Genomic DNA, 14,876 nt, shown 5'->3' with positions numbered 1-14,876 from the left:
CCCTCCTCCCTCTTCTTTCCCTTTCTTCCCTTCCTTCCTTTCTTTTTCTTTTTTAAGTCAGTTTTACTGCTCATATTTTTAGGTTTATTTACCAAGCACCCAGACACTGTACATTCTGGGGTGAACAAAAGCCATAAAGTTCCCAACTTAGGCGTTTGAAACACTATTACTAAAACTAATATTTAACTAGTCACTTCTTCAAAGTTTGCAACACTCATTTTTTATCTTTTAAGGGTCAAGAGGTAATACTGTGAGAATAAGAATGACATATAATATCGACAGATAGAGCACTCGCTCCCTTACTATCGAAAATAACATGACTAAACCAATTCCAATTTTAGATTCAGGATCAAGTCTGTTTCTACACAATTTTTACCCAAGGTCATGTGAAGAAACCTGTTTCGCTCAGGCACTGTAGCAAAGGGCAGAGCGACATAGAATGTGTAGCCTACATCATATTTAGAATGTGTTTGCTAAAATCGCATGGAGAGATCCATAATGCAGAACAATAACTGATCTGGACAGTGGACAGTGGGTCAGTGTATGTTAAATGCTGACCCCTGCTGGCTGGGAGGGGTGGTGCCATGGAATGCTCCCCAGGGGCCTGCAGGGAAACCACCTGGATGGCCTCTAATGCTGAGCAGTAGGCCCCTTCTGATGCCGCTCAAGCCAGTGAGGAGGGGCGCCTCCTGGGTCAGGGTGGATGTTAGGCCCATGTGGTCCCTAACTGCAGAGTTGGGGAGCAGCAGCCTTCTTACCCCCTGGGGAGGGGGAGCACCGGGTGCCCTGGTACAGTCTGGGGGGCTTGGGGGACCCTCCACCTTGCTGGCGAGGGTGTGCGTGGAGCCGCAGATTCGTCCCTGCTGTTCGGCTGCAGTAGAGCAGATCCTGTGTGCCAGTTCTCTGTCTTGCTGACAGCCCTTTCCTGTCCTCTGGGTTTGAGGAGGCTTTATTTTGTGTTGTTGTACTTGCCTCACTTCTTCTCATTTCCAGGTCTGGCCTCTGCCTAGAGAAGTCTGGGCCTTTTGAGGCAAAAAGAAAACTCAGAGAGCTCCCCATCCTGCTGCCCTTGGGTCCGGAGGTCCCAGCCAGTCTGGCCTATCTTCTCTCCAGCCTTTCGAGTCTCTTGTTCATCATGTAATTAGCAGGATGTTAATTGTGTACAGCGGGAGGAATCGGGACATGCAGGCCTGTTCTTCCTTCCTGAAAGTGAGTTTATTTTAAAAAACAGTAACTATTCTAATTGCAGCTGGGAGACAAAATGGGATATATTAATATATTAGCCTTTTCTAATATATATTTGAAGATATATTTAAAAATAATAGTATATCCATCTATTTGTGTTTTTTAAAGGTATTGTTCTACAAGGTTTGTTAAGCCTCTATCACTTCGATCTGCAGCTGTGTGTGTGTGTGTGTGTGTTGTGTGCGCCCTCACATCTCCCTTGTTATTATTATTCTTCCTGCACAAAATTGTTCAAAAGTATCCATGTGAATGTCCTGATACCTCCAGAAAGAGTAACACTTTAGTTTTATTACACGGACCATGAATCCTTTTATAGCTTCTCTTCTCTTATCACACTGATTTTCTATGTCATTTCTCTTTGGGCACACGGAAGGCACATTCAATGAAAAAAATGCCTACTATATTCTCTAGTTACCCTTCATATAACTTGCAGTTATTTTTCTAATTGTATCTATTTTTTCCTACCATATTGTTTGCATCTAATTGTCTAGTTTATTTTGGTTAAAATCAAGGCGTTGCTCTGGCCTAAGAGAAATGTGGAAATGAAAGGAGACGCTGGGCAAGCGAATGGTAGTTGTGCACAGTGAAGGAATGGAAGCAGCGGGCCTGTCCTGCCTGCTGCACGTCTCTGCATCGAGGCTGCCTGGCCAGTTTCACTGGCACACGGTCCCTCTCCACAGTCATCCGGCTGCTTTCACACCACAGCAGCCGAGGTGAGTGGTTACATCCGAGACCTAAGGAACCTGCATCTGAAATATTTACCACCTGCTCCTTCCCAGAAGGAGTTGGCAGGTCCCTGCTTTGACAATTCTAATTAATAAGATCTTAGAGAAAAAAAAGTGAAGACATGCCATTCCATTGTTCCTGAAGGATCCCTGACGCTCACATACGGTAAGAGAATTAGTGCTAGGAGGAGAGCGTCAGACTGATGCGATTCCACGTCGCGGGAAGTCGCGGGGAGGGCGTCTTAGCCACGGCCCATACAGGAGACCAGGGAATATCTTCTCAGCACTTTGCTTTGGCTTTTGTGGAACATCTCCCCTTGGGTTCGTTCTGGTCTGGTGGTCCTTCACGTCTATCAGTCATTGCACGTAGTGCCAGAAGTCGGGGTGCTATCTCAGTCCCCTTCCTCGGCAGCTGTACCCCTACAACGACTGCATTTAACATGCACTCCAGTGAGAACGACGTGCGCCTAGCCCACACTTCCCTTTTCAGTCCTTGCACATATCACTGCTCACTAGGCTTCGCCACATGATGGGCTTTAAGGCGGGAGATTGAACAGGTTGCAGACGGAGCTCCGAGCCCTGAGCTCCTGGTTCTCTGCTCTCTGCTCGTGGAGGCCCCACTGGCTGGCACATGGGGCGGGCCGAAGACTAAGGGTCATCTTTGTCTCAGGCTCGTCAGCTTCATGCTTACATTCTGGTCATGTTATCGATGTTGGTGTGTTTGAATCTGCCTTTGGTGTCCTTCCCTGAGTGTTTCTTCTTTGAATCTTCTGGAAAATTCACAACAGTGATCGCGTCAAGGCTTTTCTTCTTCTTTCTCTACTTTCCTTTTGGGATCTCTACTTATTCTAGTCTCCTTGCTGTTGTCATAGTTTCCATTCCATATTCTCTCTTTGATCCATCTTATAGTTCAAGATCCGTTCTTCTACAACATATAATCTGCTGTGTGACGATTATAAAGTTTTTAAAGCTGTGTTCTTCCTTTGAGAAGTTAATAACCAAGCTTATCGGTGCTCGTATTCCAGGACTCAGACTGGACGCTTTTCCCTGAAGAAGCCTTCTCTGGTCTTTACTATATTTCAGGAGTCTCCATTCCATGTACGCAAATGGTTACGTTTCTTTTCTTCAGTCTGGGATTCTTTGACCACTAGTGTGATAATCGGTTTAATATACAGCCACTAGCACCCCCCGCCCCCAACTTTATGCCCCTTGCGAGCAGAGGAGCAGAACTCTGTTCTAATTCATGATTGACCCCAAATCCAGCCCCATGAAGTCTGACCAATGTGTTAGGAAGTCGTTTGATTGTTTCTCATTGGTTGAGGGAAGATTCCTCTTGTATTGAGTGACTATTATTAGTTGTGCATAGTTGTAACTATATGAAAACTAAATATATTAAATCTAAAGCATATTTGATTCTGAGTTTGGCCAAGACAACAATTTGGAAAAAATATTCATGTTTATTTCACATGACCCCTGACACAACTTGAATTAAAAAGAGAAAAAGAAATGGAGAAACTGAGAGTGCTGTTTAATGAGAAAATTTAGAAGAGAAGACTCACCCCATTAGACAGAACCTAAATATATTATCACATAGATATAGCAATGGATTCAAGACCATCTGTTCTGCTATCTAAAGCTAATTAAAAACCCCACACAACTCGGAGCAATTAAGCAACAACCATCAGCCCACAGTCTGACTCAAGAATGATTTGATAATAAAAACTATAGGTATTACAAATACACTGAATTAGGAAGTGCCTAAGGAAAAGTTGTTTTTTGTTTTGTTTTGTTTTAATTTCAGAGAGGAAGGGAGAGGGAGAGAGAGAGATAGAAATATCAATGATGAGAGAGAATCATTGATGGGCTGCCTCCTGCACGCCCTACACTGGGGACTGAGCCCGCGACACGGACATGTGCCCTGACCAAGAATTGAACCGTGACCCCTTGGTCCACAGGTCGATGTTCAACCACTGAGCTACACCAGCCAAGCAAAGTTACAACTCATTAGAGTGCTGTGGAAAGTGGGGAGCACGGTGCACAGGTACTAATGGGAACATCACCGAGGCTGTGGTTACCTGCAGCATCCTAGTCCATGAGAGTATACCTGCCTAGGAAAGCTCAGCATGTAATTCTAATCTTCTTAGAAAAGCTCCCAACACACTTCTGGACTATGACATACTAGCCTAGGTAACTGAAAAGTAGAAAAGCACTTATGCTAGAGACCTGATTTTTATTCCTGGAATAATAATACTCACTAGACCTATGGCGATTTTTTTAAATGAATGAACAGAGTTGCTGAAACTTCTATTGATGCGTTGTGTCTGGCTTTTCATTTAGTGCAGTACTTTTCCATCTGTTCCATGTACTTACTATCTAAAGTCTCACAAGGTATTTTGTGTATCGCATAAACGCATAATTTCTAAAACCTGAGAGTGAATAAAGCAGGTGGGACTAGCCTCACTTGACAGATGAAGAAATTGATACTTTGATTAGATAATAAGTTTAAGGTTGCATACATGGATCATAATTTCATTATGACTCTTAAGTCCACTAGCTTTCCTACTGCACTGCCTTTTCTATTTATCAGATAATTAGCATGCTTATATACACTTAATGTTACTCATTGGAGTAATATTATGGAAAGCTTCTTTTCTGAAGAAAAATGGCATTAAGTCCTCTAACCAACTAGGAGAGAGCTGAGCTCTGCTTCCACAAACTGCTGAAGTGATAGCCACGTGGTTTTCACATAAATCATGTGGTCTGAGGGCAGAGTCTGCGGCGTAGGAAAAGGGAGTCATGCATGTCGGAGGCTGCAGTATATGGAGGCAAATAGGAAAAGTCTCCTCTCCACCCCTTCCCTGATCCTCCCCAACACGACTGCCCCTCCTCAGCCTGCACCCACGGGGGCAGTGCCCAGGGCTCTGGGAGGGTTGAGAGCCTCCTTGGAAAACTGTGCACAATGTCCTGTAGAACCACCAGCCTGGGAGAATCTTTAAATGTGGAAGATGACTTACAATCGCAATGGAACTGCGTGTTGTGACATCATAAAGGGATAAGGCAAAAGCTGATCATCTAATAGTAGTCATACAAACTCTTACCTTCATAATTAAGTACACAAAAATACCAAGTTTGGGCCAATATGATGCTAGGCTGTGGAATATACAACATAAACTAAAATCAATGCAGAACTATACTTTTAGGAGCTCATCAAGGAGTTAGCGTAATTCCTTTTGTTTAGTATCTGACCCTGAAAACAAACAGCACTGTTAGGGCTCAGATCAACCCGAATGGGAAAAACCAACCGTGATGTTTTCGTCTCTGTGTTTGTAACTAAACCACAGGCTTCCATCTGGCTGGGTGTCCCTGGGCCGTCTCTGCAAGCTCCTCTCTAACATACCTATTAAGATCCAGGAAAGCTCACTACATCGCCCTAAATGAAGACTGACAGACAACCTATTGCTAGAAAATGAGCGGAACTTCCACTAACTACTGAGCTGATGGAACCGGACAGAAGGAGAAATGGTGCTCCGAGAAAGAGGCAGCCTCACACCCAGGAAGACGGGAAGATGTCTACCTAAGTCTCCTTCTCTCTCTCTTTCTTACACAGGCTGCTCTCCAAATCTAATCTCTAGGATCCCAGCCAGCCACTCCCCTTTTCCTGTGGGTTGCTGCTTTCACAGGTAATCTCGGGAATGTCTGCATCTCCTTCCTCAGAAGCACATGCTGGCGTGGCGGCCGGGCTCTGAGCGCGGCTGTGTCCCGGAGAACACCTCTCGGAGGAGCACCGCAGGGTGGCTCCGGGCAGAGGCTGGGGAGGATCCATGCAGTGGATGTTCCCGTGTGGCCTTGATCTAGAGGTGAGAGCGCCAGGGTGTGGGATGAAAGGCACCCTCTTACTTTCATCAGGGAGGACCCTGGGAGCTGTGCACGCCAATTCACTTTGCACATACAGATCTGAGAAGATGATTAGCTATTTCATCAAGTGGACAGCAACTGGGGCCAAGGGCAGGCTGCTAACTGGTGAGCACTGTAACCAGGATAGATCTCCATTCCTACCAGGAGGAAAACCAAACACGGGCCCTGTGAAAACATAGCTGCCCTTCAGGGAGGGGAAACAGCGCATCCCTGTGAAGGCTCATTTGGAGAACATTTTAAAAAGTGGTTTGTCAAAGAAACCAGAAGAACATGTTAAAATATTTCAGCTGGAACCAAACCCCAAAATGCAAGAGAAACGGTCTGTGTGCATAACTGAGCAGCTAGTATTGAGAGTCAATGGGATTCAGTATAAAACGGGGGCTGGACTGGAAATAAAACAAGATGTGACACACAGACCAGGGCTGGCAGGTGAAGGAGCTGGTCAAAATAAAAGACAGCGAACTAAATTGCAAAGACACTTAAAATTTGCCTCCGAGTCAGTAAAGATAAGAACTAAGTCCATTTGTACGAGGACAGTTCCATCAAGGACAGAACCCATGCACCACAGGGGTCCTACAAGGTAACACAGACTCTGAAAAAGTCCCATGGCTAGTGATGCATTAGCCTTGGTAACCTAGGACCGTGGTCAGCAAACTGCGGCTCGCGAGCCACATGCGGCTCTTTGGCCCCTTGAGTGTGGCTCTTCCTAAGCCTTAGGAGTACCCTAATTAAGTTAATAACAATGTACCTACCTATATAGTGTAAGTTTAAAAAATTTGGCTCTCAAAAGAAATTTCAATCATTGTACTGTTGATATTTGGCTCTGTTGACTAATGAGTTTGCCAACCACCGAAGGTCCTAGGAGCACATGCATCCCTCCTGTGTTTGTGGTGTTGCTGATGTAAACAAACTCACTTTGCTGCCAGTCACATAAAAGTGCAGCACCTACAATTATGTACAGCACATAATACTTGATAATGATAATAACTATGTTACTCCTTTATGCATTTACTACACTATACTTTTTATTATTATTTTAGAATTGATTCTTTCTACTTATATATAAAAAATTTTGTTTTAAAGCAGTAGCCATGTTAGCTGGCATCACCTGGCACACCTCCTGTTTCCTCTACAATTTACACCTTGTTGCACTCCACCATTTAACCAGAGAAAGGCCACTGTTAGCATTCTATGCTAATTACATGATGAATGGACATAAGACACTCTTTATTGTAGTTACCTCTGGCATCTGGCTTCTGCTTGAAGGAGCCTCCTAAATGTTAGCTAACCACCTGAAGACTGTATTTCTCATTTGGGTAAGTCTAAACACACACACACACACACACACACACACACACACACACACACAAAGAGTCTATGTTTAAGTAAGTTAACATACAGAGAGTTAACCAATCAGAAGGCACAGTGATTCAAATAAGGATGCATTATCCATTATGACAAGTAGCTTGAACTCTAACAAACATCTTACTTGTGGTCATAGCTCTCTCTCTTGTCTTGCTTTTTGGAAAGTACTTGGATGTTGGCAGCCAGCAATTAGTAATGTTAAAGCCTAAAACTTCCATCTTCAATTGATCTCCCTATTTCGGAGGATGATCTACACTAATAAAAGAGAAACATGGTAATTGGCGTACGACCGCTACCCTTCCCATTGGCTAATCAGGGAGATATGCAAATTAACTGTCAGCCAAGATGGCGGCCGGCAGCCAGGCAGCTGATGCGAACAGGGAGGCTTGCTTGCTTCAGTGACAGAGGACTCCAGTGTTCCCCGCCTGACTTGCCGGCCTCTCAGCTGCAACTCTAAGCAACTATGTTGCAAATATAGAAGATAAACAAAACCCCAGAAACCTGCTTTACTCAGCCGGGCTTCAGCCAGCCGGACAGCAACATTGTATCAAATACAGATGGTAAACAAAGGCCAGAAACCTGTTTTCAGCAGCCGAGGCCTCAGAGCTAAAGCTGGCCCAGAATAAAAAAAAAAGAAAAAAGAAAAAAAGGAGCGGTTGGGAGCTTCAGTCACCCGTCAGCCTGAAAACGGCCCTCAGCCCCTCAGCCAGACTGGCCAGGCACCCCAGTGGGGACTCCCACCCTAAAGGGTGTGTGACCAGATGCAAACAGCCATCATCCCCTCACCCAGGCTGGCCAGGCACCCAAGCGGGACCCCCACCCTGATCCAGGACACCCTTCAGGGCAAACCAGCCAGCCCCCACCCGTGCACCAGGCCTCTATTCTATATAGTAAAAGGGTAATATGCCTCCCGGCACTGGCACCGGGATCAGCGTGACACCGGGCAGTGCCCAAACCCCCTGATCGCCCTGCGGCTCTGTGTGTGACAGGGTGCAGCACCCTAACCCCCTGATTGGCCCTGCTTTGTGGGTGATAGAGGGTGGCGCCCAAACCCCCCCCTCCCCCCCCCGCCCACGGGCCCTGCTCTGTGTGTGACAGGGTAGAGCCATAACCTCCCCATCGGCCCTGCCCTGAGTGTGACAGTGGCAGCGCCCCAACCCCCTGATCGGCCCTGCTCTGTGAGTGATAGAGGGAGGCGCCCCAACCCCCTGATCCGCCCTGTTCTGTGTGTGACAGGGTACAGAGCCCCAACCCCCCTGATGGGCCCTGCTCTGTGCATGACAGGGGGCAGCGCCCCAACCCCCTGATCCGCCCTGCTCCGTGTGTGACAGGGGGTGGTGCCGCAACTTCCCTATCGACCCTGCCTTGAGTGTGACAGGGGACGGTGCCCCAACCCCCCAATCGGCCGTACCCTGAGCGTGACTAGGGGTGGCATCGCAACCTCCAGATCTGCCCTGCTCTGTGCATGACAGGGTGCGGCACCCCAACTCCCCAATCAGCCCTGCTCTGAGCTCGACCAGGGGCTGCACCTAGGGATTGGGCCTGCCCTCTGCCACCTGGGAGCAGGCCTAAGCCAGCAGGTCGTTATCTCCCGAGGGGTCCCAGACTGAGAGAGGGCACAGGCCGGGCTGAGGGACCCCCTCTCCCTCCCGAGTGCACAAATTTTTGTGCACCGGGCCTCTAGTTATTTATTAAATCATAAAGGACTTCCTATAATTTATCTAATGAATTTTAAGCTGAACTCTGATAAGCTTAACACAGTAGAATATTATGTAGCATAATTTAATTAAAACTAAAACAAATTTTAAAAACTCCATAAACTAGGCAAACATGAAAATTTTCCCAGGAAATATAATTTAGTTCATTCAGTTTACTTCAGTGTTTGAAGGGAATGGGCTCTCTATGGAAGAAATGTTTGGGGAGCAAATTCTGAAGTTTCTTATTAGACTCTATGAATTCCTGACCCCATAAACATTAAACGCTTCATAGCTTCCGCAGTTTGATCGACAGCATCTCTGCCAAGCTTTTATGAAGAGACTATTGAATTCAGCATTTAGTAACTCTGTATGCAATGTGAAGCAAGCTTTAAAGAAATTCATTCTACTTTCAGAATGGAATTATGCCTGAGTGTGACCTTCAGCTGTCCTTCTGCGTAGCTCTGAGTCCTTAGGAACTTCCTTGGGGCTTCCTAACTTTTAAGATATTTTCAATCAATATTAGTGGCAACTTACACTTGATGATGGCTTACTCGAGGAACTTGCCCTTATTTATTATTTGGTTTCACTCAAAATCACTACATATTAGCAAACTGAGGTCCAAGGAAGAGTCAAAGGCCCCATGGCTGGAAAGTGGGGGATCTGGGATTGGAGCACATAGAATGTCCCAGAAACTGTGCGTCTGAAGCTGTTTTATATGAACCCTGATATATGCCAAACCACATTCTTAGGCAGAGTCTTGTTTTTACTACATCCCTTTAATTACTGAACTAACAGTAGGTTTGCAGGAGTTGAGAGATTGAATGGATTTACATTTGAGTATAATGGTGCAAACCCCCACTGGCTGGGAAGATGAGGTGATTTCACAATTTTATATAGATATAGATATTTATATACACATAGATATAGACATAGATATAGCTATATAGATCTCAGAGAGGAAGGGAGAGAGAGAGATAGAAACATCAATGATGACAGAGAAGCAGTGATTGACTGCCTCCTGCATGCCCCACACTGGGGATCAAGCCTGCAACCCAGGCATATGTCCGGACTGGGAATTGAACCGTAACCTCCTGGTTCATAGGCCGATGCTTAACCACTGAGCCACGCTGGCCGGGCTGATTTCACAACCTTGAATACAGAGTGAACAGGGTTGACTTTGCTTAGTGTGCTTCCTCCTACCTTCCTCCTGCAGATTCGGGCAAATTGTGCTGATCCTTTTCATCTCTCATCTAGCCTTGGGTTCCACAGGTGGGGCATCCCAGCATCCCTGTGTGATTAGAACACAATTACTCCCCAGCTGACATTCCTTCAGTGCAGAGAAGTGGTCGCCAACCTTTCAGATCTCACGGACCACCTCTGGTCCAAGGACCACCGGTTGGCAACCGCTGGTCTAGAGCTCTATGTCCAAATGGCTGTTATTCTGGGCATTTCTTAATGAGAGATGAGCACCATTTTTAAGGGGCTAAGGTTACATCAGGGCAGCCAAGATCTGTACTCTATGCTGGAGTCAGAACCCAGCTCATTCAGTAGGTGGTGCCCTTCCCTTCTACTGCACATCTTAAAAGGAAGCCCTGACATAACATTGGGGAGACTGCTACTGGTGCCATTTTCCAGGGACAATTGTCTAATACTCAACTATTTGTCTTTATTCTATTCCCTTAATAGCATTATTAAATTTTAAAAAGTAGGCCATTTACCAAATTGTCTCTAAATCCAACCAAAATTATTGATTCTATACTTCTCTCTAGTTTATATCATCATAAAAAATATATGACATGCTCCACCTCCAAGTAGCTATTTCAGTTATTAAATACTTAATAACATATGTTGAGAGCATCTGGATAGAAAATGTAATTGCAATAACATTGAATTCTCAAATGAGGACTGAACAATTTTCTTTCTGAGCCTTTCCATTTTGCACATCATAAATGGCCATCTCTTGCTTTTGAGTTACACAAGAATAATATCTTGGATAATAGCCATCACTATTAATTAAGAACCACCTAACCACCGTGTTCTACATGCCTGGGGCAGGCGATTTGATATAGTCACCTATGACGTCTTGCCTGTCGGTGAACTTTATACATATGTTGGGTCTGTGGTGAGCTTGTTACAGTGCACATCTAGGCTCCGCCCACCCCTCCTGAACTCCCGGGGTCCGGAGTTTGCACAAAGGCTGCCAGAGTCTGAGGATCCCTGCAGTGGTTTCAGGAGGCCAATCAGCACGCACTGAAGAAACACAGTGGAGGGGCCCTTCTCCACGAGGTGCTAAACCTTTTGTCTTGTTTCCAAGTGAAGACTGGGATTAACCTGCAATACTCCACGTGCTTCTAATACCTGTTTCATAAGAGAGTGAATATATGAATCACTTCCTTTTCAACTCCTAAGTAGATCTGTGACTTTGATGTGTATAAAACATGGGATTTTATCATGTTTTGAATATAAAGCTCTTTTTCTTTTTTGTAAAAGATTCCACTTTGAAGCCCTTGGAATGAATGAATATATATATTACTCAATATATATATTAAGGGCCTGGTGCACAAAGATTTGTGCACTGGGGGTGGGTCCCTCAGCCCGACCTGCATCCTCTCCAATCTGGGAGTTTCTGTCTGTCTTTGCAATCATATGAGAGAATTGTCTGAGACCCCCCAACCCAGTTTGGTTTGTTGCTCACAGAATAATAGAGGCTTTTTTTTTCTTCTTTGCTTCATTGGTGGAGATTTCCTGGAAGTTTTAGGATAGCTTCCCTTTAATTTTTGCTAGACACTCTGACTTTACTTATGTCTCTCACCTTTGCTTTCCCTCCGTCCCCCACCACAACAGTAACTTGCTCCAGGCTCACTTTGCTCTAGTGTCTAGGAGATCCGTCTGCCACCAGAACTATGATTCCCAGCATTGCTGGTGCTCCCCACACTCTGGGATTCCACTTCCAGTCCTGGAGCTGGCACCAGAACTACTATTCCCAGAATTCCTGGTGCTCCCTGAGCTCTTGGTTTTCCCTTCCTGCTCTGTCTCCATCCCATGGCCTCTCACTCTGCCAAGTTCCCCAAGCTGCACCACTCTCTGTTGGCTCTCCTGCTCTGCTCTCCATCCGGTGGCTTGGGGGGGACATGGCTCCCTCGGTTGCTGTGAGCGACCAAGGGAGCCACGTCCCTCCAAGCTGCCAGCTCTCCTGCTCTGCTCTCTGCCTGGCGCCTGTGTATGCAAATTAACCTGCCACCTTTGTCAGGTTAATTTGCATACCCACTCCTGATTGGCTGGTGAGCATAGCGGAGGGATGGTCAATTTACATGTTTCTCTTTTATTTTTTTATTTTTTTTAAAATATATTTTATTGATTTTTTACAGAGAAGAAGGGAGAGAGACAGAGAGTCAGAAACATCGATGAGAGAGAAACATCGATCAGCCACCTCCTGCACATCTCCTACTGGGGATGTGCCCGCAACCCAGGTACATGCCCTTGACTGGAATCGAACCTGGGACCTTTCAGTCCGCAGGCCGATGCTCTATCCACTGAGCCAAACCGGTTTTGGCTACATGTTTCTCTTTTAAAATACACACACACACACACACACACACAATTCTAAAAGTAACCAATTCACCAAATTGTCTCTAAAATCCAACCAAATTGATATATATATATATATATATATATATATATATACACACACACACACACATACACACACACACACACACACACATATACATCCCATGACTTTAGAATATGTCAATAATCTACAAAGGTAGATGAGAATGATCTAAACAATTACTCATCATTTCTGTGGTGAAAATTAAACCATTTTATTTGCTGCATTTGACTTAACCAAACAAGTCCATCAAAATTTACAATTTTACTGTACAATAAGTGCATTGGATAATATATAGATAATATATAGATCTCAGAGAGGAAGGGAGAGAGATAGAACAAAATTGAACAAAAATGTTGGTTCTAAGTCTTTCAAATATAGAATTAATTTAGAAATAATGATAATACATGGACAGGTACTGCTTCCATAGTTGAGATAAAATCAAGTCACTAAGTGCAGATTTATGGAGGATTTGACATGTCATGGGATGGTTTCAGATACTGTGAAGAACGAACTTGGGCTTAGTTTTTCTCCTCTAGGATAATTCCTTCTTGTAACCTGGTATACAGAGCTCTCAGAGATGTTTGATCATTTCCACCTGAGGTAGAGCCAAAGATCTTGGGAGCTTTACAGTGAAAAATGGGCTCAGGGGCAGTTGAAAACTAAAGAACAAGAGAAATTGCTGTAAATTTGTTGCTGGCAACACGTAGGCATCTTCTTTCATATCCCACTGAGAGAGGAATGTGTGCTTACACATGTTTTGAATATAAATTAAGCCTACAGAGGTAAATATAGCCTAGTGTCTTTATTATGCTTACCTTGATAGTATATTAGATGATATTAAAATAGCACACATTCACAGAATATACAGTAAGTGTCTCCACCCGATAAAACTTGGGAAGGGAGATGATGCCATGATATGTACACCTGATCCAGGCTCAATTAATTTTTGTTTGAACTGCAATGTATTATATGTCTGACAGTATAGTTACTGGGCAGTGACATACTGAAAGTCATTAGTGATAACATGTAGCACTACTCGTTGTGGGATTAATCTAAGCTCCATAAACAACTAAATCAATGATGGTGTATTTATAACTTCATATATAATGAAGCAAGAGTAGCAGAGAAGGAAAGCACCCACTAACTGGCGACAGCATTAACAGCTTAATGATAACAATGTCTCCTTCATAATGGATGGAATTCCAGCTTTTCTTGTTCAAAATGTGGCCAAAGTTCTTAAACAATACTGAATGAGTCTTCAATAATAAGCTCAAGCTATGCTGATTTAATTTTTTATTTTTCAATTACAGTTGAATTCACTATTATTTTATGTTACTTTTAGGTGTGCACCGAGTTTTTAGACAGTCATATAACAGTCACCAGGCACCATACACAGTTATTAAATACTAGAAGCCCAGTGCATGAAATTCGTGCACGGGGGAAAGGGGGGCCCTCAGCCCAGCCTGCACCCTCTCCAATCCAGGACCCCTCAAGGGATGTCTGACTGTGGGATTGGGCCTAAACCAGCAGTTGGACATCCCTCTCGCAATCCAGGACCACTGTCTCCTAACCACTCACCTGCCTGCCTGCCTGATTGCCCCTAACTGCCTCTGCCTGCTGGCTTGATGTCCCTAAATGCTCCCCTGCCAGGCTGATAGCCCCTAACTACCTCTGCCTATGCGCCTTCCAGTGTGGCTTTGTCTGGAAAGACATCCGGAAGATGTCCGGTCAAATTAGCATATTACCCATTTATTAGTATAGACTGATTATATTCCCTATGTTGTACTTTACTTTCTGCTATTATTCTGTAACTGCCAATCTTCACTTCTCAACCCCTTCATCGTTTTTTACTTAGCCCTGCACCCTGCAATCCCTCTGGCAACCACCAGCTGTTCTCTGTGTCTATGAGTCTGTTTCTGTTTTTTTTCTTCATTTACTAGGTGTACCAGTTAATAATGTGGATTTTTTTCAATAGATGGAGTTACACATATGTTGATATATATGCAATTTGATATGTATGCTATTTTGTTGTATTGACAGCAATCTTCAAAACTTTATATATCAAATTTGCTGAAGGTGTTAACATCACAGATATTTTTATGCTTAAAAATGTCGAGTTCTGTGCCCAAAAAAGAGCATTTGCAGGAAGTTTTAATTCATTACTTTATTTTGAAGAAAAGTGCCGCTGAATACTTCAGGAAGCTTATGGTGAACATGCTCCATCTCAAGATACTTGTGAACGCTGGTTTAAATGCTTTAAAAGTGATGATTTCGATGTGAACGACAAAGAACGTCCAGGTCAACCGAAAAAGTTTG

The sequence above is a fragment of the Myotis myotis genome, unplaced genomic scaffold (assembly GCF_014108235.1).
Source record: "Myotis myotis isolate mMyoMyo1 unplaced genomic scaffold, mMyoMyo1.p scaffold_m19_p_13, whole genome shotgun sequence".
NCBI classification, from domain to species: Eukaryota; Metazoa; Chordata; class Mammalia; order Chiroptera; family Vespertilionidae; genus Myotis; species Myotis myotis.
This window is presented reverse-complemented; position numbering follows the sequence as displayed.